Genomic DNA, 24,141 nt, shown 5'->3' on the forward strand with positions numbered 1-24,141 from the left:
CTTATCATCATGCAAGCCTCAAGGCTCATTACCTCATCCCTATATCAGGATATCTTATATACCTCAATTCCCTTTTCTATTTCTGAACCTCTGCTGCATGTGGGGTCTCTGACTCTCATTGTGTGCAGGGTTCCCATAGATAGGTATGTATTGAATTTGGTTATTTTCTCTCGATAATCTGCCTCATGTCTATTTGATTATTAGCAAAAAGACCACTGAGGGCAGAAGAAATTTCCCCTACTACCCTACCCCCTGGAGACCAAAAAAAGGGCAACTTTATGGAAAGTAACTCACAGAGTGATCTGATCAATTCCTAACTAGGTAGGTGCTGGTGGGTGCCATGCCCCAGGTATGTAACTTTTTAGTAAAAGGTTCATCTTTGCCTTGAGCAAGCCTTTCCCACTGTTTCCATGCATCTAGGTTAACACATCTCTGAAAAGTTTCTTTACTATCCTGGCTGGTGTAGTTCAGTGGATTGAGTACCTGCATGTGAACCAAAGGGTTGCCGGTTCCATTCCCAGTCAGATGATATGCCTGAGTTTCAGGACAGGTTCCCTGTGGTGGATGCTTGAGAGGCAACCAAACATTGATGTTTTTCTCCCTCTTTTTCTTCCTCCCTTTCCCTCAAAAAAAAAAAAAGTAAAAACAAAAAAAAAAAAAAAAAAAAAAAAAAAAAAAACAACAAACCCATAGTGGGAGGGGCATACCTTAGACTTATTATTTTTCTTTGCATTTGTTTTTATGATTACTAAAAAGCCAAGAATTATTATCTTCTTTGATTTACATCAAATATTCATCTCACATAAAGATGTGTTTTACTGGCCCTGGCTGGTGTGGCTCAGTGGATTGAGTGTTGACCTACGAACCAAAGGGTCCGTGGTTCCATTCCCAGTCAGGGTACATGCCTGGGTATAAAATCTTTAAACAAAAAGTCTGTTTACCATATGACCTCACTTATAAGTGGAACCTAATTAACAAAACAAAAAAGGAGGCAAAATATAAGTAGAAACATTGAAATAAAGAACAAACTGACAGTAACCAGAGGGAGGGTGGGGATAACTGGGGAAAGAAGGGGAAGGGTTGTCAAAGAACAGTATAAAGGACTCATGGACAAAGCCAAAGGAGAGTAGAATTGAGGGTGGGAGGTGGGGGTGGGTGGGGCAGGGAAAAGAGGAGGCAGAAAAATGGAGAGAACTGTACTTGAACAACAATAAAAAAGGAAAAAAGAAGTCTCTTTCAGACTCCTCCTTCTGGAGGAGACTATCCTTAAGAGAGTACGTAATCCTGTTAACTACTCTGTATTCCAATCCCAGTTTAGCTTTCTCCCACCTTCATGTAATATTCCTTACTTTCCCACCTTAACCTCAAATGTGTAAAAGAACTGTAATTGTTATTCTTCTGAGCATTTGAGATGTTGCCCCCTGACATATGCCATCAGTTTGGGCTCAGATAAACTCTTATAAAAATTCTTTACAGGTTTGGATGGTCCTTACTTCAACAGGCCTGGACATATGGGTTTTGTGGAGACATAATTCAGTCCACTGCAGCTACTAAGCTGGGAAACTGATTTCTAAAAAAACAGCAAAGACCAGATTCTTTAATTTGGAAGATTTCCAGAGAAAATACAAGACACCCAATTAAATCTGAATTTCAGATAAATAATGAATGCATTTTTAGTATGAGTATGTACCAAATATTATGTGAGATACATTTATAAAAAGTTGTTGTTTATCTGAAATTCAAATTTAACTGGGTGTCCTGTATGTTATTTTTTATCTGGCAATCATACCTACATGGCAGTAAAAAAATAATCTGAATAGTTAGGGAAGAATAATCAATAAGAACACCTAGATTGAAGTTAATGTATAATATTTTTGCCATAACTATATCCTGCTTTGATAAATTTGGGGACCTCTTGTTTTACAGATAAGGAGCCTGGGTACATTATAGTTACAGGTGACCCTTGACCAATGTAGGGGTTAGGGATACCAACCCCAAGACATAACTATAGTTGCCCTCAATATCCAAGGGGATTTGTTCTAGAACCACCCACAGATACCAAAATCCATGGATGCTCGAGTTCCTTACATAAAATGTAGAACAATGCATACAGCCAGCACTTCACATCAAAAAAAAAAATACTGTTTTAGATCCTGGTTGGTTGAATACAAGGTTGGTTGAAGCAAAGCTCAGAGATATGTAGAAAGACTATATATTAAAATAATAATAATAAAACCTGCATTCAATGAACACATGCAGTTCAAACCTATGTTTTTCGTGGATCAGGTGTACTTCTATCAGCCAGAGGAGGGATGCAAGGAGCTCATAGGGTCTAGAAGAGAATGTGAATTTAAACAGCTAGCTGTTTCATGGCCATAGCATTGAAAGGCCACTTTAAGAATGTGGTGAAGATCAATGAAAAAATGCCATTTGTAAATGTTAGGTGCTGATTTGTGACTCCATTGTTTGGATCACTAGCTACTACTTTGCATGAATTCTGAATACACTGGTAGAGCACGCAGGCAAGCAGCTCAAGGAGGAACAAAGGAAGAAAGTGGGCCCATTCTTTCTGCTTCATTCTGCATCTCACTTTACTAAGAATAATTTTAATACCAAGGCACTCAGATACTATTGAATTTGAAAAGCAATTAAACGCAGATGTGCAACATAGGGCAATGATAAAGTAAAAGATAAAACACAGGAAGGGACTCTCCTGGAAAACTACATGCCCTTTCTGTTCTCCCAAGAGAAAATGAGGGAGTATGATACAAACAAGAGATCAAAGAGGTCAGCCCAGTTCCCTGACCGGCTAGTGTGGGAGATTCCCTGAAGCAAAGCAGCACTCAGTTTAATAAGAAAGAGTGAAAAGAAAATAAATCTGAGAGATAAATCTTATTTAAAAGGCATCTTTCTGATTGGCATTATAAAGGAGAGAGGGAGCTCATTAGCAAAGGAACTGATAAAATCACTCACAGCAGGCTTCAAAAACAAGTGGTGATAATTATTGTCTCTCTAAGAAAGGGGGTGATATATCCACATAGTGTCATTCACAAATCCCTGTCTGCAGACTTTACAGAGCAGGCTGCAAAAAGTCTGCAGCTTTCTGATTTAATTACACGAAGAAAACAAAAAAACAAGACTCTTAGAGTTTATATCCCTGGATCATAGAAGGTTCTATGGCCCTTCTATGAAACATGATTTTTTAAAAGCTATTTTAGAAACCCCCAGAGTTTGCCGAACCCCTATTCCACAGCATAATTTTCCCCGTTTCTCCCAGGATATTGTACAATCGACTAACAGGGTGCAGCTTTTCTGCCAGCTAAAGGAAATGGGCAGCTTTGATCAGCATTCACAATAATATTCTCCCTTGTGTGATAAATGATTTACTGCTGAGGATAAATGGATATAATCTTTCATTATGTATGACATTCATCAACAACAAGGAAGCTTTGGACTGAATGGAAAGTGATTTCATATTAAAAGCCTCATGCAATTCAGACTGAGATGAAAGTGAGGTCTTGCCTTGAAAAAAAGGTGGCATGGGCTTATAGATTTAAATGGATGTGCAGTCAAATGTAATTATTAATCTAAAGTTGAAAATCTGTTAGGAGAAAACTGGGAAATTATGTGACTAGATTACCTTCAATTCTGCACAAAAGCCCCACTTCGAAACCATACTATTCTACTTCCTTAAAAATGTTATTAAGACCAACTTTGAGAACTGAGAATAGTGACAAAACCAGGTAAGGAGGAAAAAGAAGTGGTGGGGTGTGGTATAAATGACTTAAATTCCCATTATCATAGAAAGTCAATGTAGCATATCTAAAGTAGATAAATCAAGAAATAAAGGTTTAATGTGTTATTTAGAAATACGAAGTTAACAACCAAGAAAATGTCAAAAGAAAATGATTTAATAAGCTTGCCTGCATGTTTGGGAGGGAGTGCAAGTTGAAAGAGTTGCTGGTGGGGGAGTTGGTACAGGGAGATAAGACCGTGGCTGGTGGTTTTCATTTTAAGCACATTTGTATTTTAAATTTATTTTTTAAAAATTACACTTAGATAATAAGCAATTTAAGCACAGCAAATTTTAAAATGATTCAAGTCTTTTGCTTCATTGACTCTTTATGACCCAGTTGTAATATTGTTACCAGCAGTATTTAGCTAGGAAAGAGAGCAATGGGAACTCAATATTGAGTTGAATAAACTGGGAAGCATAAACCTACCTGCTAGCCAGGCAGCTTCAGCTTCACACTCCAGGAGATTACAGCATTTCTCTGTCCAGAGGAATAAAAAATCCTCCCTCTTCCTCCCACATCAGATTGGGGGTGTGACCAGAGAAAAGGCAGGCATGTGTGTAATAGAAATGAAAATGGTAGAGGGCAGTGCTGAATCAGAGAGTCCTGTCATTCTAGTATGGAGAACAAAAAAAGACTGGTTGAGAGGTACATCCATCTGAAGTATGTGAAAGTTTGGGAAGTTAATTGGTCATTTTGAGAAATCACCTGGTCTGTCCCACATGCACACACCTGTTCTACCCATGGCCTCCAGGTAGGAGCCTGAATGCCAAAGCATAGCAATGGACTATAGCTGGAAACACATGCTAAGCTAGCCAGATGCTGGACTGGACTTTATTTTGATATGGAGCATAAACTCTGGGTAGTGGCCTTCATCCTGGCCCTAATGAAGACATGGTTATACTTTTTCCATGGTGAGACAGACAGAGATGGATCATTGTAAGCCAGGAAGAGAACCTCCTTAATTTTACATTGTCAATAAATCAAACCACAGAGCTGCATCATCTCTTGCAGGTCTCAGGAAATTCTTTTACTTCAGATACCGTGAGAACCCCACTTCCACTGGTAACATGGGGTTTCACTGGTAATAATATCACATCTTAATTTGATTTTCAATAATAGCAGTTCCTTAATACAATAGTGTATCTTAGGAATAAAAAAGATTTAACATAAAAGACAATGTGAAAATAATGGGTAGGCAAACCACCCACTAGAAGAAAAGATTTGTAAAAGACACATCTGATAATGGACTGTTATCCAAAATCTACAAAGAACTCTTAACATTCAACAGTAAGAAAACAAACCACACAATTAAAAAGTGGGCCCAAGACCCGAACAAACACCCCATCAAAAAAAGATGTAAGGATGGGGAATAAGCACATGGAAAGATGCTCCAAAATGTTTGTCATCAGGGAAGTGCAAATTAAAACAATGAGATACCACTACACATCAGTTAGATAGAATGACCAAAATCCAGGGCAAGGATAACATGGAATGTTGGCAAGACTATGGACCAATAGGAACTCTCATTCACTGGTGGTAGAAATGTGAAATGGTACAGCCACTTTGGAAGGTAGTTTGTCAGTTTTTTAATAAAACTAAACATACCTTTGCTATATAGTCCAGCAATTGTGCTCTTTGCTATTTACCCAAAGGGGCTGAAAACTCTGTTCACACAGCAGCCTCCACAATGATGTTTATAACTGCTTTATTCAAAATTGCCAAAACTTGGAAGGAACCCAGATGGCCTTAAAGGTAAATGGCTAAATAAACTGTGGTATATTCAGATAGCAGAATATTATTCTGTGCTAAAAAGAAATAAGTTATCAAGGCATAAGAAAGAAGTGGAAGAAATTTAAACTCATATTATTAAGTAAAGAATTCAATCTGACAAGTCCTTCACAGTATATGATTCTAACTGCATACAGTATGGAAAGAGTGAAAACTACAGAGACACTAAAATGATGTTTTCCAAGGGTTGGACATGCAAGATGAATAGAAAGAGCAGATTTTGGGGCCATTAAAAATATTCTGTGATACCATAATAATGGACATATGTTATTGTACATTTGTACATCCAAACCAATAGAATGTTCAACACTAAGAGTGAACCCTAACGTCAACTATGGACTTTGAAGGATTATGATGTGCCAATGTCAATTATAACAAATGTACTAACGTGCCATCTGGTGGGAATGTTGTTAATGGGAAGGCTGTGCCTGGGTGGGGGCAGGAAGCATATGGGCTATCTCTATATCTTCCTCTCCATTTTTCTGCTATTCTAAAATTTCTCTAAAAGTAAAGTCTTACTAAAAATATAGATATAACAACCCAATTAAACTAGATGTAAGTTTAGATTTAGACCCACATATAAATATTTTCTTATACTGCGGAATAATGATGGAGTTAGAAGGAATCATAAAGAACATTTATTACAACCACCTTATTTTGTGGAAGACAATGTTATAAAACAAGGCTGGGACATTTAGCTATCAAAGGGCCTAAGGGGTAAAACAAGGATTAAAATCCTTGAATTCTGTTTCTAAATCCAGTGCTTTTTTTACTATTTCACATTTCTCCTAAATCCACCTGCCATGCCTCATGCCAAAGTTTTCTGAATCTTTCTAGTGAAAGTACATGTATTGTTGGAGATTAATCAACACAATTTAACTGGATAGAGTTCTGATAACCAAACAAGCTCAAAAAGAGGTAGCAATATTAATATCACTAGATTGGACAAGATTAGACAATGAAACAAATTCTAAACAAGATGATCATACGGAAACTGGAAATATCACACCAGAGCATGCATAAGGATGGGTGAGCTAGAAAAGACATGTAAGGGAATATTCTTTCTAACAGTGATATGGATATGATTCTTGACCTTTAATTAAAACAAAGGAAAATGTAATCTGGTACAAGTTGAAAAAAATTAAGGGGATATCCATAGGCAGTAAATTTAAAATAGAATTCAAAGGAATGTTATTTAACTGGAATGTCTGACAAATAGAAATGGAAATGCAGAAATGAACAGTGACTTGAAATCAATAAAATGTGATGATTACTTTGTAAAAGGAAAAAAAGAGAGAGAGAGAGATTGATTCATTTAATCAAGTTAGGGGTGATATATTTGATATTCCTATGTGTTTTCTACCTAGGATAAATCAATGAGAAAGTACTATCAGCAAGTACTTCCACATCCTGTAGTGTAATAGATGAAGAGAGACATAACTCCTTGAGAACCTTCTTCTGTGTCTCCAGCACATGGAAAGCATATGTGAGAACTTGAATTTGATTTCAAGGAAAACTGACACTGGAGATCATGTTTATTTCTCTGTCTTGTGTTGTTCTTGATTGTTCCAGTAGTGTAATGAATATTTTTTAAGTGTTCCATTTCATTGTTAACTATCTTTTGAGGAGGAGGGTGCCTATCAGTTTATACTTATTATACAGATAAAGACTAAAGTGAAAATAAGAGTTGATTTGCTCACAGTTATATAATGGCATAATTTAATTAATCTAAAAAACAAAAAATAAAATGACATTTACTATGGCTTTAGAGTTAATAGTATGTTATCATATTCTAACATCTCAATTCATATGCCAATTCCAAATTAAATATATAGTACTAAGAAAGAAAAAAGATGGTATACCTGGAGACAGAAACCTTGTTAAATATTCAAAATAAGGAAATTTATTAGACAATTGATTTTAAAGATAAAGAGAAGGCAAAAAGCTAAACAGAGGGTAATAAGGTAACATAGGAATTAACAAAAGCATGAAATCCCATTCACCTCTAGGCTGATAGGACAAAAGGAGAAATCTGAGTAAAGGAAACTAGGGTAAATCCATGGGGTCTATTAGACAGAAGCTGGAACCCTTAATTAAACTAGTTGCTGCTAGAAATCAACCAAGATACAAAGAAAACAGAAAATAGACACACACACAGAGAAAAAGGAAAAAGAGTCCTGTTTTCCTATTTAGTGTTTCTTATTAGCCATTTCCACTGACAAAGTATTGATCGAGAGAACCTGGGAAATGTGGTCTCTTGAGATAGAGAATAGAACCAAAGAAAGGCATAGTATGAATCTAAGAGAAAAAAAGGTAAGGGATCAGCAGGGTTAGTCATGCATGCTATATACTCTATATAGCACACAGTAAGTTTTTATCTCTATATATCTGTATCTAAATACCAAACACCCATGCACGTTTTTATAACACCAGCAGTGCAAATTCCTTTTGCCCAGTATTTCTAGATAATAGAGGTCTTAACAAACTTATGAAAAGCTCTAATAGTAAGTCTTTGCAGAAGTCTTCATTGAGCATCTTCACTAATTCTTCCAATTCTTTCCCACCTCTACCACAAACACTCATAGGCACATAACTGTACATGCTTATGCACAGGCACATACACACACTCACACCCTGCTCACAGCGCCTTGGTGGAAGTAATTTATCCCTCTGGGCACTCATTTCCTCTTTTGCCAGGGGCTGCTTGCCTTGGCCTGGTACACAAGGGAGTTGTGCCTACTAATTATTTAAAGCTCATAAACACTTTTGAAGATGAAGAGCTCTAGTTTTCTCATTCTGTTCCTTGGCTTCAAATAAAATAGCTACATTATATGAAAGTTTCTGGGGGATTTATTACCAGATCTCTACCTAAAAAAAGTTGTACCACAATTACACGTTTAATGACCTACTCTAAAACTTCCCAAGGCTACAACATAATTAAGCTGTTTTATAATTAGTATTGTAAAAAATCATTTGTCAGAAGTAAATAAGAAGTGACAGCCCTGGCTGGCGTAGCTCAGTGGATTGAGCGCGGGCCGGGAACCAAAGTGTCCCAGGTTCAATTCCCAGCCAGGGTACATTCCTGGGTTGCAGGCCAGAACCCCCAGCAACCGCACATTGATGTTTCTCTCTCTCTCTCTCCCTCTCTCTCTCTCTCTCTCTCTCTCTCTCCCCCTCTCCCTCCCTCCCTCCCTTCCCTCCCCAAAAATAAAAAAATAAAACCTTAAAAAAAAAAAAAAAAAAGAAGTGACTGAGGCTCCTAGAAGTAATCTACATTATTTGATGCATAAAAGGAAAAAGTCATATTTATCAACTGCCTACAATTTGCCTTATTCTGTGCTAGGTACTTTACATAATTACATATTCTACATATTACATAATCATATATTCTACCCAGTATTGCTAAGTTAGCATTGTTTTATTTGTGGTTTAAAAAAATTAAAAGAAATAGAAGTTTGGAATGATTAAGCAATTTGATCAAGTCACAAAGGTAGTAAGGTTTGAAGCTATGATTTTTGTAGGCTTTTTGCCCGTAACACTTCATCCAAAATGAGCCACCTGACAATGAAGAACCAATGATGCTTTTAGTTACTAATCATCATGATTGATCACTGACACTTTCAAGGAAAGATCCTGATAAAAAAGGGGGAAATGTAAACAGTAATATAAATGTACTGACTTTACCATGGGGCCACCACACCGGAGGTGCTGCCCCAGCTATCTTATACATCAAATCTTCAGAATGTTAAAATAGGGCAAAAATAACCTTTGACTGGGCATAAGCAACATTATGTCCCAAAGAGCTATTTACAAATATAACAAGTAATCAGTTATTATGACTTCTGGACTGATGACTATTGAACTGCTTAGAATTAACAAAGCTATGTCATGTTATCTGCACCAATAGAAATGTCTTCCTTCCATTGACGTAACTGCCCCCCTTCACTTTCTCATAAATACTCATTATCCTTGTCTTCTAACTGAAACATTATTTGGGGTTGTGTCTGAATTGATAATTCTCGAATAGCTATTCTTTTTTTAATTTAATGTATTTCATTTTTTCCCATTACCATTTAGTCCCCTTATGATCCTCTTCCCCCAACAATCACCACCCTGCTGTCTATGTCCATGAGCCCTTTTTCCTTTTTGCTCAATTCCTCCATCCCTAACTTCCCCCCACCCACTAGCTGTCATCCACTCTCAATCTATAAGTTGATCTCAAATGACATGTGTTTTCTTCTTACTTTGAAAGGCCTTTTAAAAAATATTTAAATAAAAACTCTTTATAGAGTCTAATGCAAATCAAACTTAATGTCAATACATATGTACACTTTTAAGGTCATATATATATTCAATTTAACTACACATGTGCATTTTAAGGTCATAGATAGTGTCTATTTATATACTTAATTTTGATTATTCCAACTCTAATATTTGGTTTCTTAGTAAATAATTTTTAGAGGATTTTGTATTAATTTTAACCCACATTAACCAATAAAAAAACAGTAAGAGACTATTACTAACTTAAAATTATGTGATACCATAGTAATGTATTCATTTTATTCATTAAGTAGAAAACATTTTCCTCAATAAAAATGGTTTTTAAACATATTTTTATTAATATTCCATAATCTTGAGAATCCATACTCTAGTGATCAAAGCATTTGACTCCTCTATTTCAGAATAAGTTATTTTGCAGTTTGGTCCACCAGTTTTTCTCTATGAATCCTTTAAATGATATATAAATATCTTTCCAATCAGTGATAATCAGTTTCCACCCTAATTTTCATCCAACAATGTTATTAGACTTGTAAGAGCTATGAACTGTTAGAAGCTCTAGCCTTGTAATTTTATCTTAATATTTTTTTTCAATAATTGTCAAGTGCCTGTCCTGAAATAAGTGAGAGTTTCATTTTCATCTGGACAAAGAAAAGTTAATTTTATCAGGTGTCACTGAAGCTGACTTCAATTTTAGTTATTACCAGCAGAACACTTTGTGTTCTGTATGTCTATACCTCTCTTAATAGGGCTTCTGCAGGATGATCAATCATCTAAAAATGTGTGTGTTCTGAGACTTATTACCAGTGCTTTTGCAAAGTAGGCTATAAGTGATAGTTCTCTCTTTCCTTCTCTCACTTTCTCTGGTTACTGTGTGACTCAAGAGATTGGAATAACTCTATATAAGGTGTGTGTGTGTGTGTGTGTGCGTGTGTTCAATACTACCTTTATTTACAAATATACCTTAACACTGAGATATTTAAAATGTTCTCTATTCAACTAGTCACCTTAAGCTCTTCCTGCAGTTCTTTTCTGTATTATTAGTCGGCCAATCAGTCAGTTTCCAGTGTTATATATAAAAAATTACATTTATACCAAAACAATCTTAAGTTTAACTTTGTGTATTTACAACTTAACCTTACAGGCACATTGTCTGTCATTCATGTCAAATATTTGGTATGTTTTTAGATAATAGTAACTAACATTGCCTGAACATTTGGAATGCCAAGGGCAAAAAATATGTATTTTATACACATTATCCTAATGTCTTTGCTTTATGATATTGTCATTTTTATTCCTATTTATTAGCTGAAGAAACAGGATCTCTTGCTTAATTATATATATAGAAATAATAGAAACAGCAAAGATAAGACATCTCACTATAGAAGGTAATGCATTTCTGTCACTATAACAGTCAAGCAGAGGTGTGATGACAACTTGTTAGCGATGCAGCTGAAAGGAGACAAAATTCACATTCAGGTCTTTTAAATTTCTAAATCTGTCCTCTTTTTTCCTGAAACCTAGTCAAAAAACTTAGTCTCATAAAACTCCCCTCTGTTGTACCACAATGTTTTTCCTGTTACACTATCAGCAATAGACATCAACTCTGGTTTACAGTTGGCAATTTTAGATTGTGTGAAAATCTAATTTTTAATTCAGGTATAAGCCATTCCCTATCCACAGAGAATCAAAATAATCATAAATTGAAAAGAGTAAAAAATATGAAAGGAGTAAATCCTTTTTAAAAGATTTTATTTATTCATACTTAGAGAGAGGGGAAGAGAGGGAGAAAGAGAGGAAGAGAAACATCAATGTGTGGTTGCCTCTCGCAAGCCCCTTATTAGGGACCTGGCCCACAACCCAGGCATGTGCCCCGACAAGGAATCAAACTGGAGACCCTTTGGTTCACAGGCTGGTGCTGAATCCACTGAGCCACACAAGCCAGGGTAAATAAAGCACATCTTTATATGAGGTAAATAGTTTATGTAAATCAGAAGAAAACAATAATTCTTGGCTTTTTAGTAATCATAAAAACAAATGCAAGGAAAAATAACAAAGCCTGAAGTGTGTCCCTCCCACTATGTGTTTTCCTTTGTCCCTAAAATAAACTGGTTTCACAGCTGCTCACAGTGGGTACCTCATTGTGGGAAAGAAAGTTCACTTTGTCAGAAGAACACCCACTCACATTTTCTGGAAAAAAAATGTATGAGTTGAAATGACTACTGTTTTTGAAGGAAGAACTAAGAAGCATACATGCAAGCTGAGGCAGATTTGCCTTACAAGGTGTTAAGAGTGGTAGAAAAGACAGTGTGAAATTGGTCATGTGATAAACAGACAAAGGTTAAGAATGGAGAGAATAGAAATAGAGCTGCATATGCTTGGACATTAGTATAATACTTAAGAAACTTTAGAAGTCAGAGGGGAGAGGTAAAACTATACACAAAGTAGAGCCTCTAATAGATCATACACATGAAACAAAGAATTAAACTATGAGCTCACCACCTCACCATACACACAGACACATACACAGATAAATCCAGACATAGTACTTACTTATATGTGAACAACAAAGCTTTAAATATTTAGAAGAAAATACAAAATATTTTTATGAATTACAGCTGTAGCATAATTTATTGACTAAGACACACAAGAAAAATCATAATTAAAAACAAGTCAATTTTATTTCTTAATAGGAAACAAAAGAAGATATAATTAGAAAGCATTAAAAAGTCAAAGACAGTAAGAAGGTCCTTGCAAAACAAAGAACCAAAATTTTACTCTCATGAATGCGTAACTTAAAAATCAGTAAGAAAGAAAAACATGCAAATACTTTAAAAGGACTTGAATATGTAAACAATAAAGAAGGAAACCCAAATGTTCCAACGCCCCCAAAAGTCATTAGAACAAAAAATAATAAAGCATATTTTATAATCATTAGAGAAATACAATTAAAATGAGATGGTATTTTAGACTCAACGTCGGTGCAAAAATAAATTCCAATGACTGCATCAAAATGTTCCATGACTCCAGTGCTGGTTTTGACTGCCGTATTACCATATTTTTTCCCTGAAGGCAGGCTCTACCAAGTAAAACATGCCTTTAAGACTATTAACCAGGGTGGCCTTATATCAGCAGCTGTCAGCAGGAAAGACTGCAGTAATTGTCACAAAGAAGAAAGTACCTGCACAGTGACTCACTTATTAAGATAACTGAAAACATTGGCTGTGTGATGACAAGAATGACAGCTGACAGCAGATCCCAGGTACAGGGGACATGCTGTGAGGCAGCTAATTGGAAATACAAGTATGACTTTGAGATTCTGTGGACATGCTGTGTAAAAGAATTATTGACATTTCTCATGTCTACACACAGAATTCTGAAATGAAGTCCCTTGGTTGTTGTATGATTTTAATTGGTATAGATGAAGAACAAGGCCCTCCGGTGCACAGATGTGATCCTTCAGGGTTAAGCTATGGGTTTAAAGCCACCATAGCAGGAGTTAAACAAACTGAGTCAACCAGCTTAGTTGAAAAAAAATGAAGAAAAAATTTGGTTGGGCATTTGGACAGTGGACATTACGACTACATGCCTGTCTACTGATCCAGCAATTGAATTTAAACCTTCAAAAACAGAAGTTAGAATAGTTACAGTTGAAAATCGTAAATTCATGATTTTTTTTCTTAAGATTTTATTTATTTATTTTTAGAGAGGGAAGGGAGGGAGAAAGAGAGAGAGAGAAACATCAATGTGCCATTGCTGGGGTCCATGGCCTGCAACCCGGTCATGTGCCCTGACTGGGAATCGAACCTGTGATGCTTTGGTTCACAGCCTGCGCTCAATCCACTGAGCTATGCCAGCCAGGGCTAAATTCAGGATTCTTATAGAAGCAGAGACTGACCCTCACTTTATTGCACTAGGAGAGAGAGACTAAACATTGTTGTTATTTTACTAAATCCATGACATCATGCTTTGGAGAATAATAATAAAAATAATAATTATCTTGATGAACTATGGGGAATAGTGTGTAAACTAGTGCAACAGTTTTGTGGAACAGTACAAAATAATATTAAATATGCTTTGTTCCTATCATCCAGCAGCTTTATTTCATGCTTATGTGCCCATAAAAATGCCCTTGCATTTGTGAAGATGTGTGCAAAAATTTTAATGACATTTATTTTAATTGTGAAAATTAGAAGCAGCCAAAAAACAACATACAGTAGATATGTATAAATAAACACAGATTGTTCAAAAATATAATGGAATATATACCTGCAGTAAAAATGAATGGACTGCTTCTAAGACAATATGGACAAAATTCTTGCTTTAGAAATTCTTCTGCTTAAAATAATAATTTATAATGCTTAAAATACAAAAAGAAAAATCTAAAAGCCTCTTCTGGTCTGAAGACCAAAAAAAAGGAGAAATTCTAAGTGTGTGTGCTTCTGCAGCCAGGGACTTGTCAGGCTCTGGACCCAAGTGTAGTCACTGAGAGCCTAGACTTCAGCTCCTTCAGAAAGAAGAGGGCTACGTGTAATCTCATAGCATAGGGTCAGGCTCCTAGTCTGAAACTAGGAGGCCAAGGGATGTAGAGAAAAACTAAAACTAAAAATTGAACTGCCTTTTTCTCACCCCCTGCATAGAGAAGTTATTTAAAAGCCATGGTTTTGAGAAAAAAAAATACCTGGGATTATAGCTATAGGGCAGCACTATCCAACAGAATTGTCTGTGATGATGGGAAAGATCCATCCACTATGATAGCCATTAGCAACTGGGGAAGTTCATTTTAAATTTTATATAATTTAATTGATTGGAAATTAAATTTAAATAGCCACAAGTGGCTATTGGCTGCCTGATTAGGCAGTAGTGCTCTAAATAACTGGAAGGCCCAGGGGAAAAGGACAACATGGACACCAATTCATGAGCAGGATCTGCTTATCCTCAATATCACCACCTTATAAAACTTGGCTCTGGATTGCCTGAATCTAGGGGTCTGGGAGACAACTGGCAATAGTGACATAGAGGTGGCTGAACATCAAGGGAAGTAAACAAGGAAAGAAAAAGAAAAAGTCAGGAAGAGTGAGAAAACAAAATGCAACAAAACAAAATGCAGTCTTCTCATTAAAATGAGACTGGAATAGAATATTGAAGACACATGAAGATAGTGAATCCTGTAAGACAGTGAATAAAATTAATTCTGGAAAAAAATAATTTCATAGATGCATTCATTAAATGTTGTGAAAGATTTATAAAATGTTCACAGATAACTTAAGTATTAGTTTAAATTAAAAGAATAAAATAGCATAACCCCAAAACAATATACCCTCTCCCCCCAAAAAACTCAATTTAAGTTAGAAAGTATATTACATGGTATAAATTTAATGGGATACAATTTAAAAACAAATTAATGAATCAAAAACTGGTCCTGGGAAACTCACCCTGAAAGAAACCAAGAGGGACAAAGGGATAAATCCTATGCAACATATGGGACAGATGGAAACTCTGTAGTATCTGCTTGACAACAATCTTCCCCCAGAAAAAAATAAAAGGAAATGTTAGAAAAACAATATTTATTTTCATTTACATATTTTTATTGTTGTTCAATTATAGTTGTCCCAATTTTTCCCCCAGTGCTTTCCCCTACCCACTCCACCACAATCTATCCTGTTGTCCATGTCCATGGGTCCTTCATACATGTTCCTTGTCTAGACTCTTCTTTTCTCCCCCCTTATCCTCTTATCTCTTTCTCTTTGGTCACTATCAGTTTGTTCTTTATTTCCATGTCTCTGGTTCTATTTTGCTCATTTGTTTGTTTTGTCGATTAGGTTCCCTTTATGGGTGAGATCATGTGGTATTTGTCTCTTGCTGCTTAGCTTATTTCACTTAGCATAATGCTTTCCAGTTCCATCCATGCTGTCATGAAGGGTTAGGAGTTCTTTCTTTCTGCTGTGTAGTATTCTATCATGTAAGTGTACTACAGCTTTTTGATCCACTCATTTACTAATGGGTACTTAGGCTATTTCCAGCACTTGGATATTGTAAACAACACTGCCATGAACATTTGGGTGTATAGGTTCTTTTGAAGTGGTGTTTCAGGATTCTTTAGGAAATAGTCCCAGCAGTGGGATCACTAGATCCAAAGGTAGTCCCATGTTTTTGTTTTTGTTTTGTTTTGTTTTTTTTTGAGGAAATTCCATTCTGTTTTCCACAGGGGCTGTACCAGTTGGTTCCCTTTTCATTTTGATGATTTTTTTCTTTAGCCATCCAGGAACTTTTTAATTTGATTTAGTCCCATTGTATAGTGTAAGTTAGTGGTCAAGTTTCACTTTTTTGCAGGTAGCTGTCCAGAGTTCCCAAAACCATTTATTGAAGAGAGTATTTTTACTCCATTTTATGCTCCTGTCCCCTTTGTCAAATATTAATTGACCATAAAGACATGGGTTTATTTCTGGGTTCTCTATTCTGTTCCATTGATCTATTTGTCTGTTCTTTTGCCAGTACTGGGCTGTTATGATTACAGTGGACTTGTAATATACTTTGATGTCAGATATTGTGATTCCCTCCTACTTTGTTCTTCTTTCTCAAAGTCACTGAGGTTATTTGGGGTCATTTATAGTTCCATATAATTTTCTTGAATATTTATTATATACCTGATAAAAGCAGTATTTAAAACAATATCTGAGGATTATCCAGAATGAAAAAAGATAGTTCTCCAAACAAAAACACACTAAAGCTAATAACATCTATATCTGCAAAAATGAATCAGCCCAAAGCTAGATGCATTATAGTAAAACTGAAGGACATCAAGGATAAGCTGAAAAATCTTAAAACCACACAGAGGTTGCATTAAAAAGATTCAGGGGAGGTGAAATTCTAAATTTATCCTGATGGCTACTTAAAATAATAAAATGAAAGGAAAATTTCAAAAAGCTCTTCATTGTTTCTGTTGTTTTATTTCATAAAAAAACATGAAACTAATATGCAAATAATTAAATGATAAAACTGAGTGGTAGGTACAAAAGTATTCATAATGTTTTCTAAAATAGAGTATAAATTTTAACATTTCAAGTTTACATTTCTACTTTATAATTGGGTGTTCAGAATAAAATATTCAGTAATGAATGAACCTGATATACACAGATCACATCTAAATGGTTATGTAATAGTGAGCAGTTAGATAGGCATGACCAGAGCAGGAACAATGATCCAGGTGCAGAGGGTCACCTGCAAGGGGAGCCCAGGTGCCTAGCAATGGGGAAACCTACAAGGTCTTGCATGACTACTCCCTAAAGAATTAACCCCTGGAGATGGCATCTAGGCCTCAGCTGTGTTTCAGCTCCAGGCCCAGAAAAACAGGAAAATGAGACATTCTACCCGATGGTTGACATCAGGACCAGCTGCAGTAACCAATGACCCCTGCCCTGGCATCTACCAATCAGTGGAGATCACAGCTCTGAGGAGACACATCAATAAATCTGATGAATATTCTATGAGATCCTCCCCTGACACCTCCAGGTAAAAGGTCTCAGGATTAAGGACCCAGTACAGCTTTCTCTACGGAGGAACTGCTCAGCTTTCTTCACCACCTTCTTTCCCCAGGGTTGGTTTGTTCGCTCTCTCTCTCTCTCTCTCTCTCTCTCTCTCTCTCTCTCTCTCTCTTTCTTTCCCCCACCCCACCTGCCTCCTTTCCTTTTCCTCCCTCCTAAACCCCAAGGGCCCTTCTTTTGCTGTAACTTGTTTCCTGAATCCATTTCTTCTATGACTCACTTCTTCTACCTCTTCGACTTTCTAAATAAATGTTCTCTTATAATTTCAGTCTTGGCTCTGAATTCTTTTCTTAGCTGAAGTGCCATTTTCCACTACTAGCAGTTAGATTTAGAAATATGATGTTGTATGGGAAAATATAGAGAAAGTAAATTGGTATGGTTCCTATCATCAGAACACCATCCCTGTACATGGGCAAAAATGTAATTACTTGTCCAGGATGAAGACTCACAAGTAAGGAAAGTAGTTTACAAAGTGAGGGCAATAATGTTCAAGGGGCTTTAGCTATGTCTATAGTGTTTTAATACTATAAAGTACAATATCATTGATATTTATAAAGAATTACTCCATTTTAGAAACATAATAAAAAAGGGCATGTAAACATTATATATAATGATTTCAAATTCAGAATGCTATTAAGAAATCAGCTTAGGAGTTTTTTTTTCAAATTTCACATATCCCCCTGGAGATTTTAATAACTCATTTTGGGGAGACATGGTTTCTGTTACCCTGACTGCCCCCTGACAGCATTTAACATTGCTGTTCTGATGAGTTGAGGTAGCTGAAGAGATTGTCTCACAGCCTTAAGATATGTCTACTTCTAAAATGTGCAATCAACAGCTATGGACTGAAGACAGTAAAGGGAATGGATGGTTACCCAGCATGGGGTTGAAGGGCTTGATGTCCAGGGGCAGCTATCCTCTTCTTATGGTTCTGTGTTCAATATTCCAAATATAAATCTGGCCATCCAGATCATTATCAAGGTGGGGAGATAATCATTTTAGCTTGAATAACTTTCAAGTGTTGTAATATACAGTACGTTGGTTTCTACAGTTGCCCTGGGCTGGTCACTAAAAAAATTAGGAACAAACTAGACAATGTCTCCACATAAATTATAGTTTTGGTGTCAACTGGCAATCTAATTCTATAAAAGGTGAGTAGGAATTTCATAGGTAGCTTGGGATTCTGTCATGCAAATGTCAAAATAGGAAAGGCTTCAATACGGGCTGGCTCACTTGGTTAGACTTTCTTACTGGGAAGAATGGCTTTCTTTGTTCACCTTTCACGTAGATGATAGAGATAAAGGTTATCTTTAGGTTTGCTTCATTCTAAATGACCACTGTAAACCCTCCTTAGGAGCAGCATTATGCAAGTTTTTCATCTTGGGAGAGAACACTTGTGGAGCCTGCAGCATGGAATAAAGGATGGGATGGAATGCAAGTGGTGGTAAAGGAAGAGCATTAATTAGGCCAGCTAAACTAATTGCATCTGTTCACTTAACTACAAGTAAGTACCCATCTGAACTTGTATCATAATCCCTTGGAGGACTTGTTAAACATAGATTGCTGGACCCTTCCTCCAGAGAGCCTCTGATCAGAAGCAAATTTCAAGATCCAGCAGAGTCAGCAGTCTGGTATGAAAAACAGGCTGTTGGTCACTACTTCTCTTAGACTCTGCATTTGAACAAGTTCCACAGACTAATCGTATGCACACAGAGGTTTGAGAATCACTAGCCTGGTGGGCTTGTCATGTATTTGTTGATTATGAAATTCAGATACCACAGAACCTACCCTTTACTATGGTTTTCTCTTATATGTGAATTATGGTTTTCTCCACTCTTGTTTTGCATCTAATTCTGTATGCATTAGATTTTTAGGGTTTTCTGTCCAATGACTGACACCCGTACTTACTTGTGCATACTATTAGCAATTTATTCTTATTTTTGTATTATTTCCATCACAGTGATTTGGGTGGGATGGCTGTAAAATAGATGCACATGTTCAACCTGCATTTCTTAGTTCGTTCTTTCTTTCTTTCTTTCTTTCTTTCTTTCTTTCTTTCTTTCTTTCTTTCTTTCTTTCTTTCTTTCTTTCTCTTTTCCCTCCCTCCCTTCCCCTCCCTCCCTTCCTTCCTTCCTTCCTTCCTTCCTTCCTTTCTTCCTTCCTTCCTTCCTCCCTTCCTTCCTCCCTTCCTTCCTTCCCTACTTCCTCTTTCCTTCCTTCCTTCCAAATCAAATGTTAAATGAACCGTGCAGGGCTGCAGTGGGGTCAATTTGTCAAATATTGGGACACCAAAGGTGGACCCATGATGGTGTTGTATTCTCTGACTTTGGATCTGGCACAAGTTTGCTCACTTGTTTTTGCTAAGATGCATTACAGAACTGTGAAAAAATTTTCTCAGTGTGGCCAGAACAGTGGCCTCTAAGCCTTTTCTTGGTGGCTGTCACTAGAAGTGACTTTCAGAAAGCTGTCAGAATTCACCATCTTTATGGGTTTGTTCTTCTTCCAAAGTAGTAGCCTCTGGATGGACACATGGGTCTTTATACATGATCTCCACAATGTGGTACAATTGTTTGAGCTCTGTTTCCAAATGGCTGATCTTTGCCATTTTCTGGATGAACTCTTAGAGCTTTTCCTGAATGATTTTCCTTGTTGTAGTGATTATATAAAGCTGATAAACCCTCTTTAGTTTCTCTGTCACATCCAAAACCTTGATCCTGAGGTTGTCCCTGAAGCTGATCATGAGTGTATTGTCCTTCTACCTGCTCTCATTAATATTTTCAATCAGCTCCTGGGCCCTCTTCTTTAGAATGTCATCACTCCAGTCCAGAGAGGAAATTTAGGGTACTGACTTCCCTTCCAGCATCATCAGCTGGTGATTGGCACCAGAGTTGGTGGTAGAAGGGCTAGAAACCTGACATCTAGCTGGCCCCCAACCAGCTTCCTCTTTGAGGCTCTCCTCACCCTGCTGCTACTCCTTGCTGTCCCCCAGTGATTGTGGCTCCTGGTCCTTGCATTCTTTAAGGGGTATATCCACTGCCTGTCACTCCATCTTGTCTTTTCCTGCCTTCTCTCAAACTGCATTTCTTGATTTAGTATTCTGAGCATGTTCTTTTACAAAGAAGGTTTAAACAGCCATACTGTTGAATCATGAGTTGACTCAAAACTCAAATACCCATATTTAAAACTATTTGGGTGGATTATCCTTTATGAATGGAAAAGCTAAGCTGTAAATACCACTGAGTATAATTATGAAGTAATATTTGTAAAACCTTGGAAGATGCAAAAACTGCCAAAAGATTGGAGGCGGTCAAATATTTTTATTTCAAAGAGATGAAAATAAACTTGCATAAATAAAACCAAGACCATCATAATACAAAATTATAAAGATTACAAAGTTCTGTCACAAATTGAAATAATAAGATGAGCCAAACTAATATAATTTTCTCCTTTGGTAGCATTGTTAGGCTAGCAAACTAATAGAATATCATAGATAGAATGCTTCTTGATTTTCAGCAGAACATGTGATGTCCTTGTGGGTAAGATAGAGCAATATGATATGTCTAGATTTATAGATTTATAGTTAGTGTAACTATTAACTGTTCTTTAAAAGTGCTGACTGATATCAAGTTGGATAGAAGTCTTGAGCAGCATGCTGTAGACTTTGCTCTTGCACTTGTCCTTCATAACATTAATGATAATGATTGAGATAAAGACCTGGATGGTGTGTATATGTGTGCGTGTGTTTGGTGGGTGGGCAGACATGAAAGTAATCTGAGAGAAAGAGCTAACATGATGGATGATATACTATTCCATGATCCAAAATATTCTCAGAAGCACAGAGTCTGAAAGGAAAGATAGAAATTGAAATTTCAGAGGGGTATTTTTTTTTACAATTGCACATTAAATTGGAAAAACTCAATTATGCAAAAATATGATAAAAGATTTGGGGGGTAGAATTTTGTATAAATAAAGTCTTGGAGTTCACGTAGTATCATATAACATATATCATAGAAGTTTTAAAGCAATTTTTAAAAGGTAGCTTAGTTGGTATTAAGATAAACATGGTCCCTTGACTAATGATAGTAATGCGAATTGATTAAAAAGCTATTGCAGCCCTGGCTGGTGTGGCTTGAGTGCTGGCCTGCAAAGCCAAAGGTCTCGAGTTCAATTCCCAGTCAGGGTACAGGCCTGGGTTGCCAGCCAATATTTTTCTCCCTTTCTCCCTTCCTTCCCTTCTCTCTAAAAAATTAATAAATAAAACATTTAAAAATAAATAAATAAAAGAGCTATTGGAGTCCTGACTGGTATGGCTCAGTTGCTTGGACTGCCATCCAATTCAATTCTCAGCCAGGACAAAAGCCTGGGCTGTGGTTCAGTCCCTGGACAGGGTGCATATGAGAAGCAACAGATCAATATTTCTCACTCACATCTGTGTTTCTCTCCCTCTTTCTCTCTCTCCCTCCCTTCTCTGCTCTCTAAAATCAATAAATGTATCCTTAAAAAAAGTTTTTGGAGGCCTAAATAGCAATCTGATGTTCAGAGCAAAAAAGAAGGTCCTATGATGAATCAGTGTGATAGTGTACATTTTTCACCAGAACAATTAGGCATTATTCAGAGAGGATTCTTGGGTAGGCAGCTAGACCAATAGCCTCAACTCGGGATTATGAATTTCTTAAGCAATATATTAAGTATCCTGATAAGAAATTAGAAATGATATCCTTTAAAAGTACCCATTAAGTAAGTTAAATCTGACCCATAAAAAGGTGCTGGTCACATGGTACTTTCTTGATTATGGCTTAGGACAGGGTCCAAAACACATAATCACCAATATGCATGGTTAGTGCTTATATATTATTCTTTCAATGAATAAAGGGTTGGAATAAAAATGTTTTCTTCCTAAGAGTGATTTAGGCAGCATTAGTTCTTTGAGTATATTAGTAATGCCCAAGTTAGGGTCAATAAATATAAATTTGGAAAAAAAAGAACTTAAAACACTAATTTGAAAGAATATAGCACCCCTATGTTCATTGCAGCATTATTTATAATCACCAAGATATAGAAGCAACCCAAGTGTCCACAAGTAAATGAGTGGATAAAACAACTATGGGGCATAGTTGTTTACACAGTGGAATACTACTCAACCATAAAAAAGAAGAAAATTTTACCTTTCATGACAGTATGGATGGACCTGGAAAACATACTAAGTGGAATAAGCCAGTCAGAGAAACACAAATGCCATATCATTTCACCTGAATGTGGAATCTAATGAACAAATTGAACTAACAAGAAAAATGGGGACAGACTTATAGATTGAGAGCAGATGACAGCTAGTGAGGCAGTGAGGGGGTGGACAGATTGAGCAAAGAGGAAAAAGGTCTCATGGACATGAACAACATTGTGGTAATTTCTAGGGGGAAGGAGTATAAGGGGACTAAATAGTAATGGAAAAATACAATAAAGAATAAATCAAAATAAAATAGTTGAAAAACATAAACAATTAAAGAGCTACCTTTATTGCAAAATTTTTCAGTCTAATTTACCAATATATAAATGTGAATTTCTAAGGAGAGTTATGAAATGCCATATTTCCCCCACTAGTCATAAAATCCCCCTTAAATATCTTATGCAACTAATATATTATAAAATACACATCAGGAAACCCTTAACTAGTAAATTTCTAAGCTCTCTTCCATGTTAACTTTCTGTGTATAGTGTTGTCTTTCTACTCACTCAGATGCCAGTAAACAAATAAATAAATAAATGAGAACAGAAAAAAATGGAGAAAAACTACTTTAAAAATCACTAAGTATCAGTGGCAGAAATGGATTGAAGTTTGAATATACCATTACTGTACATATACCATTGTTCTTAACATTATGCCAGTTATCATGATTTAAAATTTGACTGAATTCAAGACATGTTCATTATCTATCTACATCTAATGCAAACTTTATGCCTCATTATTTATCCAGCAGTTTCATTCTTAGTTCAGTATATCAGAACTGAAAGATTCTCAGTTCAGTATATCTAGACTTTTAAAAGGATCTTCTCTTAGTTTTCTTTTTTTTTTTAAAGACTTTATTATTTATTTTTAGAGAGGGAAGGGAAGGAGAAAGAGAGAGAGAGAAACATCAATGTGTGGTTGCTGGGGACTGTGGCCTACAACCTAGGCATGTACCTTGACTGGGAATTGAACCTGCCAATGCTTTCGTTTGCAGCCCACGCTCAATCCACTGAGCTACACCAGCCAGGGTTGTTAGTTTTCAAGTTGGAAATCAGACAGTAAAACATCAGTGCTGGTTGGTATTCACTATGCTGGGTTAGTTTTAGCACCTCAATCTGTGCTGAAACTCTGAGGATCCATATGGTTCTGGGCTCTGCTCCCTTCCAATTCTCACTGCATCTGCCTTATACAACTACCACTTCCATCATGACTCACCACTTGTTAGGTTCTTAATTTCCAATCATGTAGTGGGAGAAATGCATGTGCAATATTCCTAAAATGATTTCACATGTATGGGATATCATTGGTTTGGCAGAAAGTACTATACTAATATTGTATAAAACTCCTTAGATAATATTTTTGTACTTAATTCCAAAATTAGTTGCTCTGGGCTTTGGAATTATAGAGGTGGAATTTAAAGATAATTTATTCCCATAGATTGTTTTCAAATATTTTTTCTTCCACATTTTTAGTCAACTGACTGTTCATCTAACTAGTTTTCATGAAGAGA

At 36.3% G+C, this 24,141-nt stretch overlaps 1 protein-coding gene and 2 pseudogenes across 3 annotated transcripts in view; 1 reads left to right on the top strand and 2 right to left on the bottom strand.

Annotated features, from left to right (window-relative positions):
* NRG3 (neuregulin 3) overlaps positions 1-24,141 on the bottom strand; it is a 1,226,667-nt gene that overhangs the window by 309,266 nt on the left and 893,260 nt on the right. The window lies entirely within an intron of this gene.
* On the top strand, positions 12,877-13,794 carry LOC114498122 (annotated as a pseudogene).
* Positions 19,637-20,456, bottom strand: LOC114496217 (annotated as a pseudogene).

Source organism: Phyllostomus discolor, chromosome 5, assembly GCF_004126475.2.
Source record: "Phyllostomus discolor isolate MPI-MPIP mPhyDis1 chromosome 5, mPhyDis1.pri.v3, whole genome shotgun sequence".
Taxonomy (NCBI): Eukaryota; Metazoa; Chordata; class Mammalia; order Chiroptera; family Phyllostomidae; genus Phyllostomus; species Phyllostomus discolor.